The sequence below is a fragment of the Arachis ipaensis genome, chromosome B6, assembly GCF_059453495.1.
Source record: "Arachis ipaensis isolate K30076 ecotype BB chromosome B6, ASM5945349v1, whole genome shotgun sequence".
Taxonomy (NCBI): Eukaryota; Viridiplantae; Streptophyta; class Magnoliopsida; order Fabales; family Fabaceae; genus Arachis; species Arachis ipaensis.
In genome coordinates, this window is record NC_142441.1 from 122,818,670 (window position 1) to 122,841,273 (window position 22,604).

At 30.7% G+C, this 22,604-nt stretch overlaps 1 long non-coding RNA gene and 2 pseudogenes across 2 annotated transcripts; all 3 read left to right on the forward strand.

Moving 5' to 3' along the window:
- Window positions 1-7,506: 7,506 nt before the first annotated feature.
- LOC148562560 (serine/threonine-protein phosphatase 7 long form homolog) lies at window positions 7,507-8,707 on the forward strand (annotated as a pseudogene).
- A 16-nt stretch (window positions 8,708-8,723) lies between these two features.
- LOC148562561 (uncharacterized) lies at window positions 8,724-9,388 on the forward strand (annotated as a pseudogene).
- A 4,713-nt stretch (window positions 9,389-14,101) lies between these two features.
- LOC107612110 (uncharacterized) lies at window positions 14,102-15,591 on the forward strand. Of its 2 annotated transcripts, none has more exons than XR_015885681.1 (2): window positions 14,102-14,560; window positions 14,797-15,591. It is a non-coding gene; the product is annotated as an uncharacterized LOC107612110 (long non-coding RNA). The 2 variants fall into 2 exon arrangements; XR_015885680.1 differs by having other exon boundaries at window positions 15,023-15,591.
- Window positions 15,592-22,604: the final 7,013 nt, after the last annotated feature.

The following is a 22,604-nucleotide window of genomic DNA, read 5'->3' on the forward strand; positions in this document are numbered from 1 at the left end:
GAATTGGCCAAATGATCGATTCCCAACTAATTTAGCCGAATCGGTCAATTTGGTTCGATTTTTAAAATTATGGTAATTACCTATTATATATGGATACTGACACAGAATACAAAACACAACACAAATACGGAACACGATACGACATGGGACACGCAGACATATGAATTTAAAATTTTTATAAAACACGGAGAAACAGTATATATATAGTTCTATACATATACATAAATAAAAAATATATGAATTATATTTTGTTAAACTCCATGTTATCGGTTATTAAAAACATTTAAATTACATATATTAATTATTTTTTGTTATAATTATTTCGTTTTATATATATGATTATTTTTTATTCTATAATCGTGCAATAATTTTTTATTTTTTATATCCATATACGGAAATGTTTGGTAACCAAAGAAAATCAGCCAAAAACAGCCATAACTTGCCTTATTTAACATTCATTAATTGTTGTGACAATTAATTAATGCTAAATAAGGTAAGTTCTGGCTGTTTTTTTGTCTACCTAGCATTACCCATCCATATATATTTTTCAATCCCGACCCCATTCATATGCATATTAACATTTTTTTAAATACTGATGTTTTAATTTTTCGTTTTCCTTTTTTTCACGTATCTTTCCTTTTTTAAATAGTGATGTTTTAATATTTCCTTTTTTTAAAATATATTTTTTTAATAATTACATTACTAATCTAAAATATCAAATGAGAAAAAAAAGGTGATACATATATCCAAAAAGAAAATAGACTTAAAAATTAGAAAAAAATGTAAAAATAATATATTAAAAAAGAATAGTCGTAATATATAAATTGAGTCAACAATTTAAATTTCTCTAAAACTAATTTTGTAAGACCCGGTTAATTAACGGCTAATTAACCCATATATGAGAATTTATTCTAGAAAGCCAAAAATGATATTTTTATGGCTTAATATGATAGAGGAAATTGAGACGAGAATTTCGGTACCAATTTTATAGAATTCGGACCAAGATTGGACCGAACGGGCCAAACCGGGCCAACCGGACCCAAAGTGGGCCCTTGGCCCAACATAACTAAACCAAAACCCTAGTTTTCAGTACTCTCTCTCCTCACAACACACTCAAACACGCTGAAATTGAAGAGAGGGGAGGAAGAACACTCTCTCAAGTTCTTTCTCTCACTTGATCTTCAAACCACCATAACTTTTGATCTAGAGCTCCGATTGCCGCTCCGTTTGTGGCCACGCGTTCACCGCGGAGAGCTCTACAAAACCCATACAACTAATCTTGAGGTAAGCCACGTGTTTCTGTTCGAAATTCCAGCCCTTATTTTCGAGTTTCATGGGTAAAATGTTGAGATTTTGGGTTCTTTGATGTTATAGGACCCAACTCTCTTGAAGGAGAAGGTTAATCTTGTCTCCTTGGACCTTGGGTGTGGTAAGATTCTCAACCCTAGTGTGATTTTGTTGTTCTATGATGTTTGGGTTTTGAGATGTTGTGTATGGGTATGATGGTTGTGGCTTAGGTTGTGTATATGTGAATATTGGAGCTTGATTGGTGACTTTGAAAAGCTTGGAAAGGGTTTGGTGGTGAAAAATCTGTTCTTGGAGGTGTTGAGGCCTTGAGAGCTTGTGGATAAGTGGTTTGGAAGTGCTCCGGGGGAGCTTGGGAAAATCGGCTAAGGTATGGTTTCGGTTTCCCGTATCTAATATGTAATGTGGTAGGAAATACTTAGGCTAGAGGCCCTAAGATAGGCATTGAATTGTTGATGTTGTTGAATGATTGAGATATATGACGTGGTCATATATGTGATGATGATTATTAAGGCCTTAGTGGTATGATGTATGAGAAATATGCATGTTGTGATATATACTTGATGATTGGTTATGGTTGAATTGTGGGTTGAACCATGTTGATGGTGAGTATGATGTTGATTGTGTACAATAATAATTTATTGGAATTGGTGTTGTTGAGAATTGGCATGAGGAATAGTATATGATATGTCAATGTGTTTGAGTTTGAGCCACTTGGGTGAAGTGGGGTAAAATGATGAGATAGTGATTTTGGTAATTTGTGGTAATGTGTGTCAATGTGTGAGTTGAGGAGGCTTGATGTTGAATTTGATATATTTTGATTGATTTCAAAGAAAAGGGATGAACTTGACATGTTTTGATTGGTTTTGAAAAGAGTTGGAAATGGCTTGTTTTGAAATTGGCACTTTGTGGTTTTGTATGAAAAAATGGTTTTTGGGCACACTTTGGCGGGACATAACTTGGACTACGGATCTCCGTTTTGTACCAAATCTGTTTAGAAATGAAATTGGATCCGGGATGTCCATGCCGTTCGAAGAACGAGTGAAAAACGATTTAAAATGAGGAAGTTATGTCCGTCGGAAGATTGGGGTTTGAATCTGTAAATTCTGCAGCTTTTAACTTAGAAAATTTTTAGCAGAATGACCCCTCGCGCATAGGCGCACTTGGTGCGTACGCGCCGTTCTTCGAGAAAGCGCCATCCACGCGTGCGCGTGGAGTGCGCGTACGCGTGGACCTGTTTTCATCCCAAAGTTGATTTTTGAGTTTTAAAAGCCAAATTTCATACTTCTAAGCCTCCGATCTCACCACTTATGTCTTAAATCATTATGATATGCCTAGCATGAGAAAAAGGGCTAGTGAATGTGGTAACTTGCGAGTGAAGCAAGGGAAAAAATGAATGATCATTGAGGATCAAAGATGATTATGTGAGATGCGGAGAATGGCGGTGGAAGTGCTTGTTGTGCCATGGGCCGAAGGGCCGTAATTGTTAATGAATTGGTTGGTTATGGATTTAACCGTGAGCCGGATGGCTAGATTATTGCCGTGTTACGGCGGAGCCATCTTTATGGCCAAGTATAAATGCATATATGATGTTGATTGAATTGTGAAGGTTTGCACTTCCACCATTGGAGATGAGGGTTTCCCTGGGTAGTAGCAATGGCTAGCCACCATGTGCTCCAGGTTGAGACTCGAAGCTCTTTTGACCCTATGTCGTAAGTGTGGCCGGGCACTGTGAAAGGCCCGGATGAGCTCGCCCCCATAAATATTCACCAGTGATGGTGATGGATAAATATTCACCAGTGAGGGTGATGGATATGGATCATGATTATGATCAAGTTTATGATGAGTATAACTCGAGTTGGGGATGCACGACAGAGGGACAGTCCAATGGTTAGCTACCAGGACTTGTCGGGTTGGCTCTATAACCGACAGATGATATCATCAGCCACTAGGGACAGGCATTCATCATATGCATACTATGTGAATTGTTTGAGATTGCCTATTTGACTGCATATTACTTGCTAATTGTCTAAATGTCTTAACTGCTCCTATTTGTATATTCTTTGTCTGATATAACTGTGTTTGCTATAATATACTCCTGCTGGTGGTTGGGAGGTTTGAAGGAATTGGAAAGGGAAGTATTAGTTAGACTGAAGAATCTTTAGTCAGATACCCTTATATGGTTTAGCTTGTTTATAAGCTTTGATATTATCTGGAGGAAGTTCTAGGATTGCCTTTGGCTTTCCTCTATTATTATGTATTATATATGTGGAAGCTGTTACCGTGCTGGGGACCTCTGGTTCTCACCCATGCGGATTTTGTGGTTTTCAGATGCAGGACGCGAGGCTTCTCGTTGAGGCATGCTGGAGACTTCTGGATTAGCGAAGATCCTTTGTTCTTGGGACTCTGTTTTGGTTTATATATCTTGTTTAGATACTTTTATCTCCATTAAATAATACAAACTGTGATGACTCCTTCTAGAGGGGATTTTGGAGAATAGGTTGTATGTATTTGTGTTCCTTTGGGTTTCCTTTGGGGTTTCCTTATTTTATTATATGTATATATTATTATGCTCGGACCGGTTATCTTCGCAGCCGGATTTTGAGTCTTGATATTCCCGTTTTTGACACTCTTTATATATATGATCTTGCGTTAGCTTATCCTTTGCTCGTTACGTTATCGATCGGAGTGTTGCGCGTTCGAGTTATGGTTTTTGTTTACCCCTTTTTCTACAAAGGCTCCTAGTTATAATCAATTATTCATACTACTATACGTACTAAATTTTTGTTTTAGAGGTCGTAATACCTTGCCATCTCTGAATTATGACTTAAGCATAAGACTCTGTATGGTAGGGTGTTACAAATTTAATCAAATACCAATATTAGAAATAAATTACTTAAATAATATTTAATATTTTCTAGTCCTTAGACACGTATAGATTAGAGTCATTCTCATAACGACAACTAACTAAAATAACATCGTAAGTTCGAATATTTAGAATTCGTGCAAATTCAGACCATTCCCTTGTTCTTTGAAAACCTCCTGTATCCCTAATAGAGTTGAATCGCAATTCCTTTTATGGAAAAAAAAAGTTACGGAGGTGGCTTTGATGTGTTGGAGACCAAAATTCTGAAGTCACTATTTATATTTGAGTGTGACACCCATTAAACCCTAAAGGCCAAATAAAATAGTATCTTTGGTTTTATTCTCATTTAATTATAAATCAAAAATAATAATAACTTATTTAATTCAACATTTATGATAATAAATGAGATGACCATTATATAAGTCATTTAATATAAAATAGCTTAATTTGCGATTATAATTAATATATGTATTGCCTATAAATAGATTAGGAAATAATAATTTCGTAACAAAATAATCATTCAATTTGAATTACAATTAATTGATTAATAGAAATTATAATAAATTGTATGATACTTAAATAATTAACCAAATTAATTAGCTGATATCATTAATTTATTATAATAAATTGAATTTAATGAGTTAAAAGAAATAAATTGAAAAATACCATTAAAAACATGCCACAACAGTTTTATCATTAAGTGCAGAAATTTAATTTTTATATAATAGAATAGATATTTACAGATTATTATATTAAACACAGACTAAAAAATATATTAAACAAAATAAAAGCATAAATGGTAAAATATAACCTAAAAATTCACTTAAATACAAAAAGAACCTGTGATGAATTATAATTAATCTTTATATGAGAAGTAAAAGTAAAATAAACAATTAAAAATAAAGTAAAAAAAAGCAATTAAAAAAATAAAAGAAGATAGAAAAGATAATGTGTGAAGTAGATAAAAAAATGTATTATAATAAAAGATTAATATAATTAATTAATACAAAGGATGAAAGAGAAAAATTAAAATACGATCTTATTAAAAAAATTTCAAAAAATTTATTTTAAAGAATAACATATTAATCAACTTTTACAAAAATATTACAAAAATTTAAATTATCTTTAAATAAAATAATAATACCTTTAAGAATTATTAATCAAAATAAATAAAAAAAATTAATATAAAACAAAATTATAGAAAAATATTAACAAAATTAAGATAAAAAAATAAAAATAAAAAATTACAAATATTTTATCTGAAATATAAAAAAAGGGAGAAAAGGGATATATAAAATAATAAGATAATAAATTAAATTAATTGAGTTTATTTATTTAATTACTTTATATATTATTTATTAAATAATTTAATATTTATCTCGATCAAATTAAATAATAAATTAGTTATAATTAATTTGATTTAATGAATCAAACAAAATTTAAAATAATTTGATATTTACTCTAATTAAATTAAATATTTGAAGTTATGATTAATGTAATTTAATGAATCAAATAAAATATTAAATGATGAAATATTTATGCTAATCAAATCAAATTACATCATTGATTAGTTATAATTAATACAATTGAACGAATCAAACACGTTAAATTGAAAAATAATTTAGTTAGTTTGTGTCTTAAGGACACATTCTAAAAATATTTATTTTTCAACAATTTTTATAAAATATTTTTTATAATATTTTTAACCCATGGTCTAAAGGCACAATTATAATAACCCATTAAAAAATACTTAATTAGTTAATACAAATAAATAGTATAATTAATTTAGTTCAATAAATTAAAAGAAATAAATGTGAAAGAAAAAGATAAAGAAAAAGTGAAATTATAAAAATGTGTAGCCATCAAAAAATAAAAAAAGTCTCTTTTAATTTTTTATTTATTAATTATTAATTTATTATAATTAATTTCACAATATTTATTATACGTTATTCATCTTACAAATTAATACAATCAATTAATTGATATCAATTATCGATAATTAATTTTAATTAATATAACTCATTTCGTTATACTTTCTAAATAAATAATTAAAAATGCATGTCTCAATTTTTTGTTAAGTAGAATAAAATAAAATACATAAATTGAGTAGATATAAATCTGGAAATTATAACATTTTATTAACCACTCAAATAAATTAATACCATAAAACTAAATTTAATGTCTATTTTAAAAATAATTACTGACCTTTTATTCTTTTAATTATTTATAATTTAAATAAAGTAATACCCTATAACTTATTTTGTTATCTATTTTAAGTAATTACTAACAAATAATAGCATATTTATAAATATTAATAATAAAAATTGTCTCACTAATGTAAATGATCAATATAATAATTAGGGCAATTTACGCAAATAAAATGATTGAGGAAAACGTTTATGCAAATACAACATTGGCAATTTTCAAATGCAAATGCAACAAACGCAACTATATATAATCCGCTACACCCTGTAGCGGAATTTAATTGCACGTAATCCGCTACAGGGTCTTGCGGATTACGTTGAGAGCGAGGTTACTCATAAACCGCTACACCCTGTAGCGGTTTATGACCAATGGGTGTAGCGGATTATGTGTATGGTGTGTGTGTATATATACCACGTGAGGCTGTAGCGGAAATCAGTTGAGTTATTTTGGAGAGAAAGTAGAGAGAAGGGAGAGAGTATTCAAGTGCTTGGTTAGTTTCGAAGAATGGAGGATGAACGGCGGCTGTACCGGCTCGACGGCGTTGTTCACGTAGCCGGAACCATCGATGCAGAGGTAAGTGTCTATATTTACAAACACTATTTTAATAAATGTATATTTTATTCACTATTAAGGAATTAATTCATTAATTAGATAGATAGAGACTTAGTTTAGGTTTTGGTGTGAAAATGAAAATTTGAAATATAAACTTTGATATTTAACATTTAATAGTCAACGTAGAGAGGTAAATTAGGGTTTTCAAAACCCAATTAGCTTAAGACTAGAAATACAAGCTATAGTTTGGTTGGTGATGTTATTGTTAGAAATTAAGCCGGTGTTCTTTATTTCTGAAAATGCAGCCAACCCGATGTGTGTATAGCGTCTGTAGGCAACAGAATATGCCGTTACATGATAGGATCATACCTTACTTAGAGAGGGTTGGGTTGTACCACCTGGCTAGGCTGAACGCGCATTGGTTCTGGTTGGATGAACCTTTGGTCAGCGCATTTATCGACAGGTGGCAGCCGGAGACCCACACTTTCTATATGCCATTCGGAGAGTGTACTATCACGCTCCAGGACGTGGCATACCAGCTCGGGCTGCCCGTGGATGGCCAGGCTGTTTCCGGGTGCATGACAGACTTCCACATCCACATCGAGGGGCCAGACCGGCATGGGAGTGGTTCGAGAAGTTATTTGGTGAGCTTCCGCCACCTGATAAGAGAAAGTTATACACAGTCCACTTCACATGGTTTCATGATCGGTTCAGGGTGTTACCAGCGGATGCTTCGGAGGAGACTGTGCGCATATATGCACGCGCGTATATTATGATGATTCTGTCGACACAGCTGTTCATGGACAAGAGTGCTAACCGAGTCCACCTTCGCTGGTTGCCTTTTGTGGCGAGACTTGACGATATGGGCAGCTATAGCTGGGGCACCGCTGCATTGGCGTGGCTGTACCGATGCATGTGCAGGGTGGCGAACAGGAACGTCACCAACTTGGCTGGACCCCTGCAGTTGCTACAGTCATGGATCTTTTGGCGGTTTCCCACGCTGAGGCCGCCGGGTTTTGATGCTTTCTCTTTTCCGTTGGCATCCAGGTATACTTTAATTCATTCTTTCTTTCAAGTTCATTACGTTCTATATTTGAAATTACATACTTACGTGCTATTTCTGCTACTCAGATGGGCCACATATTTACCCTCTTCTGATGGAAAGGAACGGCGTATTATACAGTATCGTCTGGCATTGGATCGACTGACTCATCGAGATGTAAGTTATTCTGTTTTTCTTTGTTGTTACTTTAATTGTTTTTTTTTACACTTATATGTATACATTGGTATAATTCTGAACTTGCCTCATGTCTATCAGATTGTCTGGGAGCCTTACGGTTCACTGGACGTACTGGCAGTCATCCATCCTGAGATACTGACGGAGGAGCACAGCCGGTTATGGCGGGCTGTCACTAGCCTGATCTACTTTGCAGTTATTGAGTGGCATCAGGTAGACAGGGTCTTCCCACAGCTAGGGGGTGTACAGCATTTGCCTGAGCCAGCGCTCAACATAGAGTATCTTCATAGTAAGGACTGCAGGGGTGGAGATAGATGGTTCCCCACTTACTATAGGACATGGCATCAGCATTGGGACGAGCGACTTCGTTCTGTGTTGAGTGTACATAGAGTTCCTGATCCTGGTCCATCCCCTGGGTACCTGGACTGGTGGCACCGTGTTGCACATAGGATTCTTTCACCAGGAGTTGCTTTCGCCGACCCCAGGCCGACCCAGGTTCCGGACGATGCTATACTCAGAGGATCTTCCCAGGCGCCGACTAGAGTTCCAGCGTCCGATATGCCGGATAACAGACGTTTGGAGCGGAGACGACGCATCGGCACACGTGCCACTGATCACAACTGGCGCTGGCTAGACGACATGATGCAGGAGGAGCACGTTGGTGGTGATGACGGAGGCCAGGTAGATCATCGTCTTCGTCGATCTTCTGCTAGACGACGAGCTGCTCGTGGTGGAGGAGCACCTCCCGTCCACCACGATGACGAGGCAGGATCGTCCTGTCAGCACCTTACAGACACTCATGCTGGTGGCACCGCGGAGGCTAGTACGGGTGGTACACCTTTTACCCATGTCTCTAACTCTCAGGTACTACATGGGTGTAGCACACAGCTGTTAGCCGATCTTGCTACCACTTCTTTCACCATGGATTTGGATGATCAGTTGGGTGGACCCCAGTTCTATGCGGATTTTGCTGAGATCATACGGGGTGACGACGTTCATCAGTACCAGAGCCCGATCCCAGGCGGTCCTTCAGACCATACAGAGTATAGGCCACAGCCAACGGATATGCCTGAGACCCAAGTTCCTGAGACCCAGCTCCCGGTCGACTTGAATGAGCCCGCAGGCAGCCCGTACGACACTTGGTTCGGGATGGGGGGGACGCCACCATCTGCATTTGGAGTTGCGGCACAGGAGGCTCTGCCGGGAGATCGACGAGCGGCTAGGGTTAGGCGTCCGACTCGATGTGGCACAGGCTCGCACCTACTTGGTCCATTCGGAGGCGACCAAGATGTTGACGGTGACCACCAGTAGTGTCCGACTCTCTTAATTTCTCACAGTTATCTATGTATGAATTATGACTTATTTATTTTCTATTAGGGTTAACGACTTGTGACAGTTATATCTGTATTAGTTATGTATAATTATACCTGTAGTATTTTTGTACCAGCTACTGCGAATGACGATTGTATTTTGTATCAATTCGTGTTAAATGCATCATGGGTTTAAAACCCTAACATAAAAACACACACCATACACATAATCCGCTACAGGGTGTAGCGGATTATGCCTAAACGCCCATTGGTCATAAACCGCTACAGGGTGTAGCGGTTTATGAGTAACCTCGCTCTCAACGTAATCCGCGAGACCCTATAGCGGATTACGTGCAATTAAATTCTGCTACAGGGTGTAGCGGATTATATATAGTTGCGTTTGTTGTATTTGCGTCTGGAAATTGCCAATGTTGTATTTGCGTAAACGTTTTCCTCAATCATTTTATTTGCGTAAATTGCCCTAATAATTATATGAAAAAATAACTAATTACATAATTGCATAATTTTCAAGATCCTATATAGTTGAATCTAATAGACAAATAAAAGAAATATCTATATACTAATATCTAATAGACAAATAAAAAATATCTATATGATAATATCTTAATATTTTATTTTAGCATACTATAAATCATATTATAAATTTATATTTTATATTATAATTTTAAATTAACTCCTTAAACATATTATAACATAAACCATCTAAAAAGTTACACCAAATTAACGAATATCATATGGGTCACAACATACACTCTAAATTATCACGATATTTTAAATAACAAGAACACCAATACAGAGAAATCAATGAATATAACTAAAATAAAAAGAGCAACAAAGAGACACACAAAAAAATAATAATAATAAAGAAAATCAATAAAAATATTAACATATAAACCACATACATGAACAATGTATATATTAATCGTAAATCACAAAAAAAAAGACATATATATATGAATTGAAGTACACATGACATAATAGAATATTACAAAACAAAATTATAGTAAGATTATTTAAAAACAACGTAAAGATGGCACATCTTTTTTGTTAATCATAAGCTAAAAGTAAAAAAACTATGCGCCTAATAATAAGCAATTAAAATACAAAAATTTTAAAAATATATAAAAAAATGAAATATATAAATAAAGATAAAAGAAATAAAAATTAAATAAAATACAATTAATTCTTATATTTCGTTATCATATTTATTATTTATTTAATATTTACTCCAATCAAATCAAACAATTAATATAATTAATCAAATTAATTAATTGATGTAATTAATTATAATTAGTCAATTCATATAAATTATAATAAATGGTGAGATTTGAATGTCTAATCAAATTAATTAATTGATATAATTAATTAATTATAATTGATTTACTTTAATTAATTAAATAAAATAAATCAGGAAACACTTCAAGAGCATGCCACATCAATTCCATCATTAAGTGCAAAAATCTAATTTTTATATAATAGAATAGATAGAATAGATAGATAATAAAGATATTTCCTTAAATTAGTATAATTATGCATTATTTATTAAATATTAATTATAATATTGTAATATAATTTTAATAAAAAAAATTTTCTAAAATAAATTTATTTAGAGAAATATAAATTGATTATTAATAACCGGTGCCATTATCATATAATTATCATATTATTATTATTATTATTATTATTATTATTATTATTATTATTATTATTATTAAAAATATTTTTGATTGATAATTAATAAATAGTTTAATAATGTATTAAATATTAATTTTATATAACTATCATAAAGATATTTTCTTAAATTAGTATAATTATGCATTATTACTTAAATACTAATTATAGTATAATTATAATAAATATATTTTTATAAAATAAACTTAAAAGAAAAAATAGTGTATTTATTTTGGCGGGAAAATAAATTCATGAGGAATCGATACCTCAATTTCATTAGATGGAGAAAAACTCAATTTTAGTATATTAAGTAGATTTTCAAAAATGATATTTCTCTAAAATATTTTATTAGTATATATTTTTCTTCCTTGGTAATAAGATTATAAAATTTATATAATATAAAATTCATAACATATATCGTTTAGTAATATATGAATAAAAATACCTGATCGAAATATTCGTTAAAATTAATAAATATCTTGATAAATATCTTTGGTATTTAATATGGTTAAAATTATAGTTATTACATGATATATTTTATAACCCGGTTATTATTTGTAATATATCATGAAAGGTTATATTTTAATTAAAGGTTTAAAATATATCACGTAAAAAGTAAAAGAATAAATGTTATATTTTATCAATATTATTATAATTTAAATATATTTTTTCTTAAATAGTTTTTGATAAATATTTATTAGTATCACTTGATATTAATGATATAATTATTTTAGGTTAAAGATTTTAACATATTTCATTCAAAAGGTTATTAGTTTTTTTATATTAATCGGTTTTAGTAATCTACATTTTCAATAATCAAACTTATTATTATTATCATTATTATTATTATAAATAAAATGATTAAAAATATTTTTAATTGATAATTAATAAGTAGTTTAATAATACATTAAATATTAATCTGATATGATTATAATCAAGACAATTTTTTAAATTAGTATAATTATGTATCATTCATTAAATACTAATTATAATATAATTATATTAATTAAAGATATTTTTTTAAAATAAATTTAGAAGAGATAATAGTACAATCATTTTGGAGGGAAAATGGATTCACGAAAAAGTGACACCTCACCATCATAAGTTGGAAGAAAACCCAGTTTTAATATATATATAATAATAATAATATAAAGTATTTTTTAGATAAACTGTAATGATATTTTAGTATTTTATTGATATTAAAATATAAATTATTTTTTTAATAATTAATATCTTTTTTTTTAATTGTATAAAGTATTTAAAATATATTTTGTTTTAATAATTAATAATATATATTATTTCTTAACTCATTTCAAGAATACATGTTAAGAATAAGACTGAACATGCTAACATTTGATGGTATTTAGGTGTGTTTAAGTGTAAGAGTTTCTTATTTTTTATTAAGATACAGAAGACACGCGTACCGAATGAGTGTCGATGTGTGTCGTGTCCGAAATATGGCTGACACGAAAACACGACAAATCAAAGAAGTGTCCGTACGGTCATAGGTAATTACAAACTAGTGAGAATTAAAAATGAGCCGAGGAAAAATGCAACGCTTTGCTCTACGTTGCTTACCCTTTATTTTTAACATTAGTACGGGTATTTGTGGATGTTTGGAAGTGTCATTGCTGCTGCAACTTTAATCAAAAGTGAAGTGCAATGACAATAGAGTTGGTAAAATTTGTTTAAATGTTTATGATTTTTAAAAGTATTTTTGTAAGAGTTTAATCTATTACTATGCTAAAGATAGTCGAAAGTCGGAACCCATAGTTGCTCAACAAGTAGTGTGCAGTTGATTCACAAGTGGTAATGCTAAATAGTTGCAAATGAAAATAACAAAACTGATTCGACAGGATATTTCTCACACAAATTTTAAATTAAAAATCAAATTTTGATTTTTTTTTTCTCCTTAAATTCTCTCTCCTTAGGATTTAGTTAGAATCTTGTCTTGACCCGTAGAAATGCACCTTGTTACGTTTTTGCATCTCTCCTTTGTGTCGATTAGACATTTCGAGCTGCACCAAACTGTTTCGCGTAGGATTACCGTGCAAAAATACATAACTGTCAGAATTACACTTCTACTGTGATGTTATCTTTCAAGTTGAAGAAGCTTTTTTTTTTTTACCTAATTGCAACCCAATTCAACCTAGAGACCCAATTTGAGTAGAAGATAATAAAACTCTTGCAGTAAGTCCGCAAATATTACAATTTATTATTATTGCTTGTTAAATATGACTAGTGTATGTTCCCGTATCCTACACGGGATAATACATAAAATTATATAAAAAAATTTATTAAAATTTAAATAAAAAATATCTATAGTAATTATTATTATTATAAATATTTTACAACTTAAAAATATTAAAAATAATTAATATTTATTTTAATCAATTTGGATTAGTTGAATAGTCATCTTATTTGTCCGTTTAAGCAAGTATTTAGAGTTCGAATCTCGTCTTGTGTATATAACAATTCATTAGTTAGCAACAGACCCTTAATAAATAGAGTATCAATATGTTGTGGATTAGTCATCGACTTGTCGAGTTAGGAAATCCGTAGAAAAAAATTGTATTTGTCTTTAAAATAGATTAATTTTTCATTAATAGCAATACTCATGGATTTTTGTCTTTGTTGAAATTTACGTGGAACAATTTTATTTGTTGGCATGGTTCTGAAAACCGAACCGGACCGGCCGGTTCAACCGGAAAAACCGGGAACCGGTCACCTAGCCGGTCCGGGTAACGTCAAAAACCGTCTGGCAAAAAACCGGTGAAAGAACCGGTCGAACCGGCGGTTAACCGTTGAACCGGGAGAACCGTCCGGTTTTTTGACGGTTTTTTGGTTTGAAATCAGAGATGCAAAACGACGTCGTTTTGCCATATTTAATTTAAAAAAAAAAAAAAGGCAAAAGCAAAACGCGTAACCCTAGTTTTCAGTTTTCCCTTTCCAACGCGTCATTCCCACGCCACCCCCACCTCTTCATCTCATCTCTGAGAATCAGAAACCTTACCCTAACCTAACCCCAGCCACCAGCGCGCCATCACAATCCTCCATGGCCGAACTTTTCTTCTCCGATAGATGGTGCTTTCGCCGCCGGCGGGAATCGTGGGTGCTGTCGCACTCTTCTCATCGCCAATCCCTTCTCATCTTTCCTCTTCTCGTCACCGTTGCACAAAGGAAGCGTTGACCCCGTGGCATAACCGTCGCGAAGGTTTCCCGGTCGATCGTCATCTCTTCAAGCGCGCGCTCTCTCTCTCACTCACTCTCTCTGTGTCTGAGCTTCGAGCTCTCTGTCGCTCTCTGTTCGAGTTCACTTCCCTTGTTCCGTTGTCATCAGCCCGTCGCTTCCCATTCCTCCCTCGCCTCACTTTCCTTCCTCCTTCGCCGCCGGTAAGCGCTGCTGCTTTAATTAATATTGCTTGGTTTGTACATTTGTTAATAATACCGATTCTGGGTTTTGGGTTCTTTGATTTCTGATTCTGAGTTTGATAATTTTGCTTAATCCGAGTTACTGATTTTCTGAAATAATGATTGATTGAATGATTTGATTAAATATTTTCTTTGCTGGGTTAATTTGTTTGAGTTACTTTTGTTGAAGATTAATTTATTTTTGCTGGGTGTTGAAGATGGAACAGGAACAACAGCCAGAAGACATTATTTATTCAATTTGTTGAATGGTGATGTAATTATGAATTCAATTTAATTTGGATTCTGACTTTGGAATTCGATTCAATTTAGTTTTTTCTGCTGATATGTTTTCAGATTAGTTTGGATTCATAAGTTATAACTATACTGTTGATTAATTGATTTGCTGCTGAAAGTTTGAAACTATGTTCCCTTCCCTTTTTTCAGTGTAGTGTATTTTCCACTTTTTCCTCCCTAGCACAATAGCATGAAAACTAGAGTAAATGAATGGAACACAAGCACAATAATGCAAACACAAATGTGACGAGGGTGATGGCGAACAAGTGATCGTGAAGAGTCTTATAACCTGGGTTTGATCTAGCAACATAGTATTTTACTATTTGTCGATAATTCATTGTTGAGCTGGGATAACAGGTCGATTCAGATCATGATAAGTAGAAGTATTTGGCTCGGCTAGTCCTTAAATGCTTGCTTCTGAGTGAAGCACAGAATTGTTGGAACCCTGTCTCTCTTTATTGTATGCTTCTGTTCAGTTTTCATGTCACATTCAACCTTCAAGGGTTGAAGGTGAAAAGCCTTATGGTAGACTAACAGTCTTCTTGTGAAGCATGAGTCAAAAACAGTGTCAATGTGCTTCTATATATCTGAATCAGTGTATTTCAAAGTCCTGCATATGGTAAACTGGTTGTTATGTATCAACAAACTATGCTTGTCTGCACTAATATACTTTTGTTTTGAATAGTATCATTCAATCTATTTATACTTTACAGCCACAATTTAAGTGTTGCTAGATGATATGTACACAAGCCATGCCAATTTAAATTCTTTTGGGTTTCTTAGTATCACTATATTTCTCTTTCTTAATGATCTATGAAGTTGTTTAGTTATAAATTTTTGATGTTTGAAGTTGTTTGTGAATCTCTAATATTAAGTTATGGATAATTTATTATGTGAGATTTTAAATTTTATTAAGTTAGAAATTATTGAATTTATATATTTAAAATTATTTTTAGGTTTTTTAATAATTTTATTTAATATTTAATTAAACCGGTTGAACCCCGGTTGAACCCCGGTCGAACCAGTGAACCATTGAACCAGTGACCTCACCGGTTTATTGACCGGTCCGGTTCTCGCAACCTTGTTTGTTGGTATCATATTCATTCTTGAAATCAAAACAATATGATCAACCTTGTTACATGTTCAAACTTCACATTTTATGAAATGATTTCTAAATTTTTAAATTCATAAACTTATATCAATATAAAAGTTATTAGATCGATTAATATTTCTTGGTAACAAAGTGTACCAAAACACCATCGTTGAGTATTAGTTAGTATGAAGAGAAACCAATAACAATTTTTGTTATTCAATATATAATTTATTCTATGGAAAAATAAATTAATATTTTCTAAACTTGTAAATGTATTTTCTTTTAATTTCTTACACTATTTTATTTGACAATATTTACCGTTAAAAAATAACAAATGACCATACTATTTTACAATATATATGATGTACAAAATAATTTCTTATCTTAAAATTAAATCTGGTTAGTAAGATAAAATTTAAAATATTTTTTTATTTTCTTACTCAAATTTAAATTTAAATTTAAAATTGATTAACAACTCATTTTTTTATTTTAATAAAAAATAAATTGATTAGATACAAAATATTCAGCATTTAATAATTTCAATCATTTAAGTTTTAATTACCAAAAATTGGATTAAAAATTAATTATAAACTTAGTAATCGATAATATAATCGATATATATATATTATTATATTAGTATGTAAATAATAATATCCAATATATTAATTATTTAATATTTTTGATAGAATTAATGTATAATTTATTGAGGATTGATTTATTATCCAAAATTTTTTTTATAAACTTTGTAATATGTGAAAATAGTGATCTTATTTTTTTATTATTATTTAAGAAATTCTTCATAATTTTTTAATTATGTAATTAACTTAATTAATAACCTTTATTATTACTTTTATACTAAAAAAATATCAATTTATACTATTTACATTTTTTTACTACTAATAAATAAATAAATATTTGTACTATTATACTTATTATCCTAGATAATGACTTAAGTTACTTATTTTGTATGTTAAATAATATTTTGCATGTTAAATTTATTAAATATTAAGATGAAAAAATTACTCAATAAATTATATAAATAGTCATTACAGAAAAAAAAAATTATATATCATATATAATATTTCTTGATATATATAGTGTCATGTTAATATTAAGATGATCTATTTTAATTATGTGAGTGATTATTGTTATTTTCACTTTTTCGTTACATTAGAAAATAATATTTAAAACTAAAAAAGAGATAATTAATTTTTTTAACTTGAATTAAAAAATGTCTTGTAAATATTAAATGTTATAATATTAAAAAATTTCTAACTTTTACATATAGTAAGTGTTATAATATTAAATAGTATAATATTTGCTATAATAATGACTCAAAATATTAATCCAAAATATATTTGGGCCTATTAAGACCTCAATGCAAGCAAGATCAACTAAAATCCATTGTTAGGGTCTCAAATCCGACTTACGTTCATTACCTTAAATGCTCAATGTAGATAAAGTTCACGTGTCCCCTCTTAAATCAGGTCAGATTGGATCCCGTTGCTAGTTAGATATGGTAATAAGTACTCATGAGAGCGTGAGAAGCCCCCTTCTTATCCCTCACTCCTATTTAAAAAAAGATGCCCCATTAAGTGTAGAAATTCAATTTTTATATAATAGAATAGATAAATAGAATAAATAAGTAAGTAAGTATTTGCACTATTATACTTCTTGTTTTACATGATGACTTAAGATATTTGTTTTGTATGTTAAATAATATAAATAATATTTTGTATCTTATATTCATTAAATATTGATATTAAAAGGAGAAAATTATGTAATAAATTTTATAAATAGTAATTATAAAAAATAAATAATTATTTATTATATATAATAATTTTTGGTATACATAAGATCATGTATATATTAGGATATTTATTTTAATTATGTGAGTAATCATTGTTATTTTTACTTTTTTATTATATTAGTAAATAATATTTAAAACTAAAAAAAAGAAAAATAACTAAAAAATTTTCTTAATTTGAATAAAAACTCTATTATAAATATAGTAAAAATATAAGATGTGATGTAGAAAAAAAGCTAAAGCGACATAAATTTTTACTAAAAATAAAAATATTTTTTTGTTCTTTTTTTTAGACACATAACTATTTTATTCAAGGTATAAATTTTAATTGATATAAACTAATGATAGTTAAGTATACCAAAAAAAAAAAGCAATCAATAAAAAAATAAAACTTAAATAAGGCAAATATGTTCTAAAAAAATTAGAATAAAATAAAAAATCCAATTATAACCATTAATCATAATCATATATATTTATTTTAAGATTTATACTTCGAAAATTTTGAATATTAATATTTTTTATTTTTTATTTTTTTCAATTTTAGACTATTATAAATATTAGTTGTTCTCTAATAATAGTAATCTTTTTAAAAGAATAAACATAATTAAATAATTTTAAAAATATATAATAATTTTTAAAATAACAAAAAATGTACAATTACCTAAAATATATTATTTTTGTGTAGCAATTAAAATTTAATTGCCAATATAAAAGTTATATATATAATATCCTATCATAAACAAATAAGTGTTTAATCAAAGAATTTAATATTTATATAATATAAAAAATAAATTAAAATTTGAGCTTACTCATAGTAAACACTCAATTTTAAATTTTTATAAATCAAATTTTATCATTTTTTTCTCGAAGTAATTTATACAATAAAAAATTCCTAACGCATTATTGATAATCAAATAATAGAAATAATCTATTAATAAATAAAAATATTATTAAAAATTAAATATACAGATAAAAAATTATAACTTGCAAAAATATCTCTAGAATTTATGTATTAAATATTAAAAATCATGTATGTATATAAATTAAATTATATTAATTGTAAGATATTTAAATATTTAATTAAATTTAAAAATAAATAGTATACCAATTCAAATAATTTAGATTAGAGATAAAAAAGATATATAATCAAATTATATCATTTAAATATTTCTTAATTTTGATTATATATAATCAAATTATATCATATAAAAGAATTTGTGATTTTGAATACTTTTTACTTGTAAAACTAGTTTCACTAATAATATATTAAAATTAAATTCTATTTATATTTGGTCGATGGAGGTGTGTTTTCAAAATTAATTTTGATTTACTAAAATTAAAAAATTTAATATAATTTTATATATAATAAATATTTAATTTTATTTTTATATTTATGTTTATTATATTTTTAAGGGTTAATCACCAAAAATGTCTCCGAATTATTCAAATACTGACTAAAATGCACCCGAATTTTACTATCGACAAAAATACCTTTAAATAATTTAAAAACATAACAAGAATACCCAACAGTAAATATATATTTTCAAAAAATGTTTTAGAAATTGAATTTTGATGTGATTTTTTACAAAAATAATTAAAAAAAGAGATATTATTATTCTTAAAATTTGATAATTTTTTTCTAAGTATATATTTTTTTGTAATTCCTTAAAAGAATTATTAGTTGTTAACAAAAAATTACAAAAAATATATATACTCAACGAAAAATCACCAAATTTTAAGCATACTAATATCTCATTTTTTAATCATGCTTGAAAAAAATTGTATCAAAATTAAATCTCTAATACATTTTTTAAGAAATACATATTTAATGTTAGATAATTTTGCAAAAAAACTAACATTAAATATGTATTTCTCAAAAAATACATTAGAGATTGAATTTTGATGCAATTTTTTGCAAGCATAATTAGAAAAATGAGATATTATTATTCTTAAAATTTGGTGATTTTTTGTTAAGTATGTATTATTTTATAATTTTTTAAAAGTATTATTGGTTGTTAACAAAAATAATTATAAAAAAATTATATACTTAACAAAAAATCACCAACTTTTATGTATAATAATATATTATTTTTATAATCATGCTTGCAAAAAATTGCATCAAAATTCAATCTTTAAGGTATTTTTTAAAAATATATATTTACTGTTGGGTATTATTGTTGTGTTTTTAAATTATTTGAAGGCATTTTTGTCGATAGTAAAATTCGGGTGTATTTTTGTCAGCGTTTAAATAATTCGGGGGCATTTTTTGTGGTTAACCCTATTTTTAAATTGCAAAAACTATTTTATTAAATATAATTATTGCTCCTTGTATTAAAAGTCATTTTTGTTTGATTTACGAAATATAAATACTATAATTTTTTGAAAGCTATATTTTTTAAAAAGTTATAACACTACAAGAAAAATGTTAAGTACCGTCGGATTTAGCGTCACAGAATAGCGGCTGATTTATCGTTGGATTCACCGACAGTAATGACGTCAAATTCGTAAGGTTAAGTAATTACCAGTGGATTCTGTTTTTTGACGGTAAATTCGATGGTAAAATTTGTAGGAAAAATAAATTAAATTGGCGCGTCCTTTACTATCGAGAAAATTCGATGGTAAAATAAAATCACGAACCATCTTCCCCCTCATTCGAACCCTCACCATCATCTCTCTCTCTCTCTCTCTCTCTCTCTCTCTCTCTCTCTCTCTCTCTCTCTCCTTCCAGTCGCCATCACCACCACCTACCGCCGCCGGACCACCACCATTGCCACCCCCTCACCGTCGCCGTCAACCCTGTACGTCGACCCTTCCTTCTTCTCCTTCTTCTCCCTTCTCTCTCTCTCTCTCTCTCTCTCTCTCTCTCTCTCTATCTCTCCTTCCTTCGCCGTCACCACCATCTGCCGCCACCACAACTTTGGTGACCACCACTGCAACATCCACCTCTTCCCTTATTTCTTGCTTTGTTCTTCATTACAGGTTCTTGAACAACTCTTTTTCAATTTCTTTAATTTTAGTTTAATTTAGTTTATGTTTGAGTAGAATTTCAATTTTAATTCTGAATCAATTTCAAAGTTAGTTTAGTTTAGTTTTCTAATCTTAGGGAATTTAGGTTGATTAAGTTAGGTTAGATTCAATACATTAGGTTTTAAATTGTTGAAGTGTTTGGAATTATCTAATTGTGTTAATTATTGCGTTGATGACTGTTTTACTGAGAAATTATCGCTGAAATTGTTTGACAATTTGATATTTGCAGATCACGATAGGTAGAGGTGCTGCGGATTAAGCTACTAGTCCTGGTTGTAGCCGTGGTCGACGTAGAGGAAGGATTTCTTAAGGTATCTCTGGGACTTCTGGATCCACTCCCTCTACTCTGACCACCCCGGTGATGCCACATGTTGTGGGTTTAGCGGGCTAACAATTCACCATAGTCCCTAACCCCAACTACATGCAGTGAAGTGGCTTTCGCCGATTCACCAAGCTTTTTTTATGTTGATTCCAAGTCATCATTCAACGAAGGAACTCTTTATTCCTCTATTGATTCTTTTAACGTTGCTTCTACTAATACATGTGTTGAGACTATGGCTGCTCCAAGAAGAATTACTCTCAAGGAGGCGGACGCACCTGATATTACCCTCCAACTGCTCCAAGTCCATTATCCTGACTTGAATGCCAACTTTGAGCTGAAGACTGGTCTAATAAATCTGCTTCCTAAGTTTCAGGGATTGCCTGCTGAAGATCCGATCAAGCATCTGAAAGACTTGCAAGTGTTGTGTTCAACCACTCGAAGACATGGGTCGGATGAGCATGCGATTTTGGTCTTCACTTTTTCCTTTTCCATTGAAGGAAAAACGAAGGAATGGTTTTGAACTCAGCCTGATGAGGTGGTTACAAATTAGGACCTACTCCGAAGAGAGTTTTTGGATAAATTCTTTCCTCTTGAGGTGACTGATTGGTTGAGGAAGAAAATTTCTTGCATTATACAAAGTGACTCGGAGATGCTCCAGGAGTACTGGGAGCGATTCAAGAAATTACTTGATTTTTGTCCTCATCACCGAATAGAAGATTTGGTTCTGATAAGTTATTTTTGTCAAGGTCTCAAGTCTCAATACAAAATCCTCCTAGATGCCTCTAGCAATGGTTCTCTTGTGAAGTACAAGACGGCGGAGGAAGTTTGGCAACTCATCTCCGACTTAGCTGAATCCACCCAACATTTGAGAGTGAGAAACTCCCCATCCAGAACTATTATGGAAGTGTCCCCAAGTGAATCTGCTCTAAGCAAAACCTTAAGAGATGATCAGCATCCTCAAACAAATCCATCAATCACAACAAGGACTCCCAAGAACTCAAGGAGCCCCACAACAATATCAAATCGAAGGACCACAAAGAGTGTGTAAAGTGTACTCATGTAACTCTCACTACACCGATGAGTGTCTCCAACTCCAAGAGAACAATGTGTTGGCGGTAGCCAATCCGTTCTATAACTGTTCAAACTACCACCCGGAAAATCAAGGTCCCTATCAACAAGGGAACAACTATAACCAAGGGTGGCGAGACACTTCTAATCTAGGGTGGTGAGACAACTTGAACCAAAGATGGAACAATAAGCCTCAACCATACCGTAATCAACCATAAAACCAACAATATCAACAAAGTCCACCATTTCAACAACAACAACAAGGTCAAAGATATCAACATCCACATCAAAGACAATTCCAAGTATCCCAAATCACTTACCCCTCTTCTTCTTCAAACCAATCACTAATGGATGACACCCTCCGTATTCTCCTTCAAGAACAAAAGGATACGAGAAGAGAACAACAAGAGTTGAT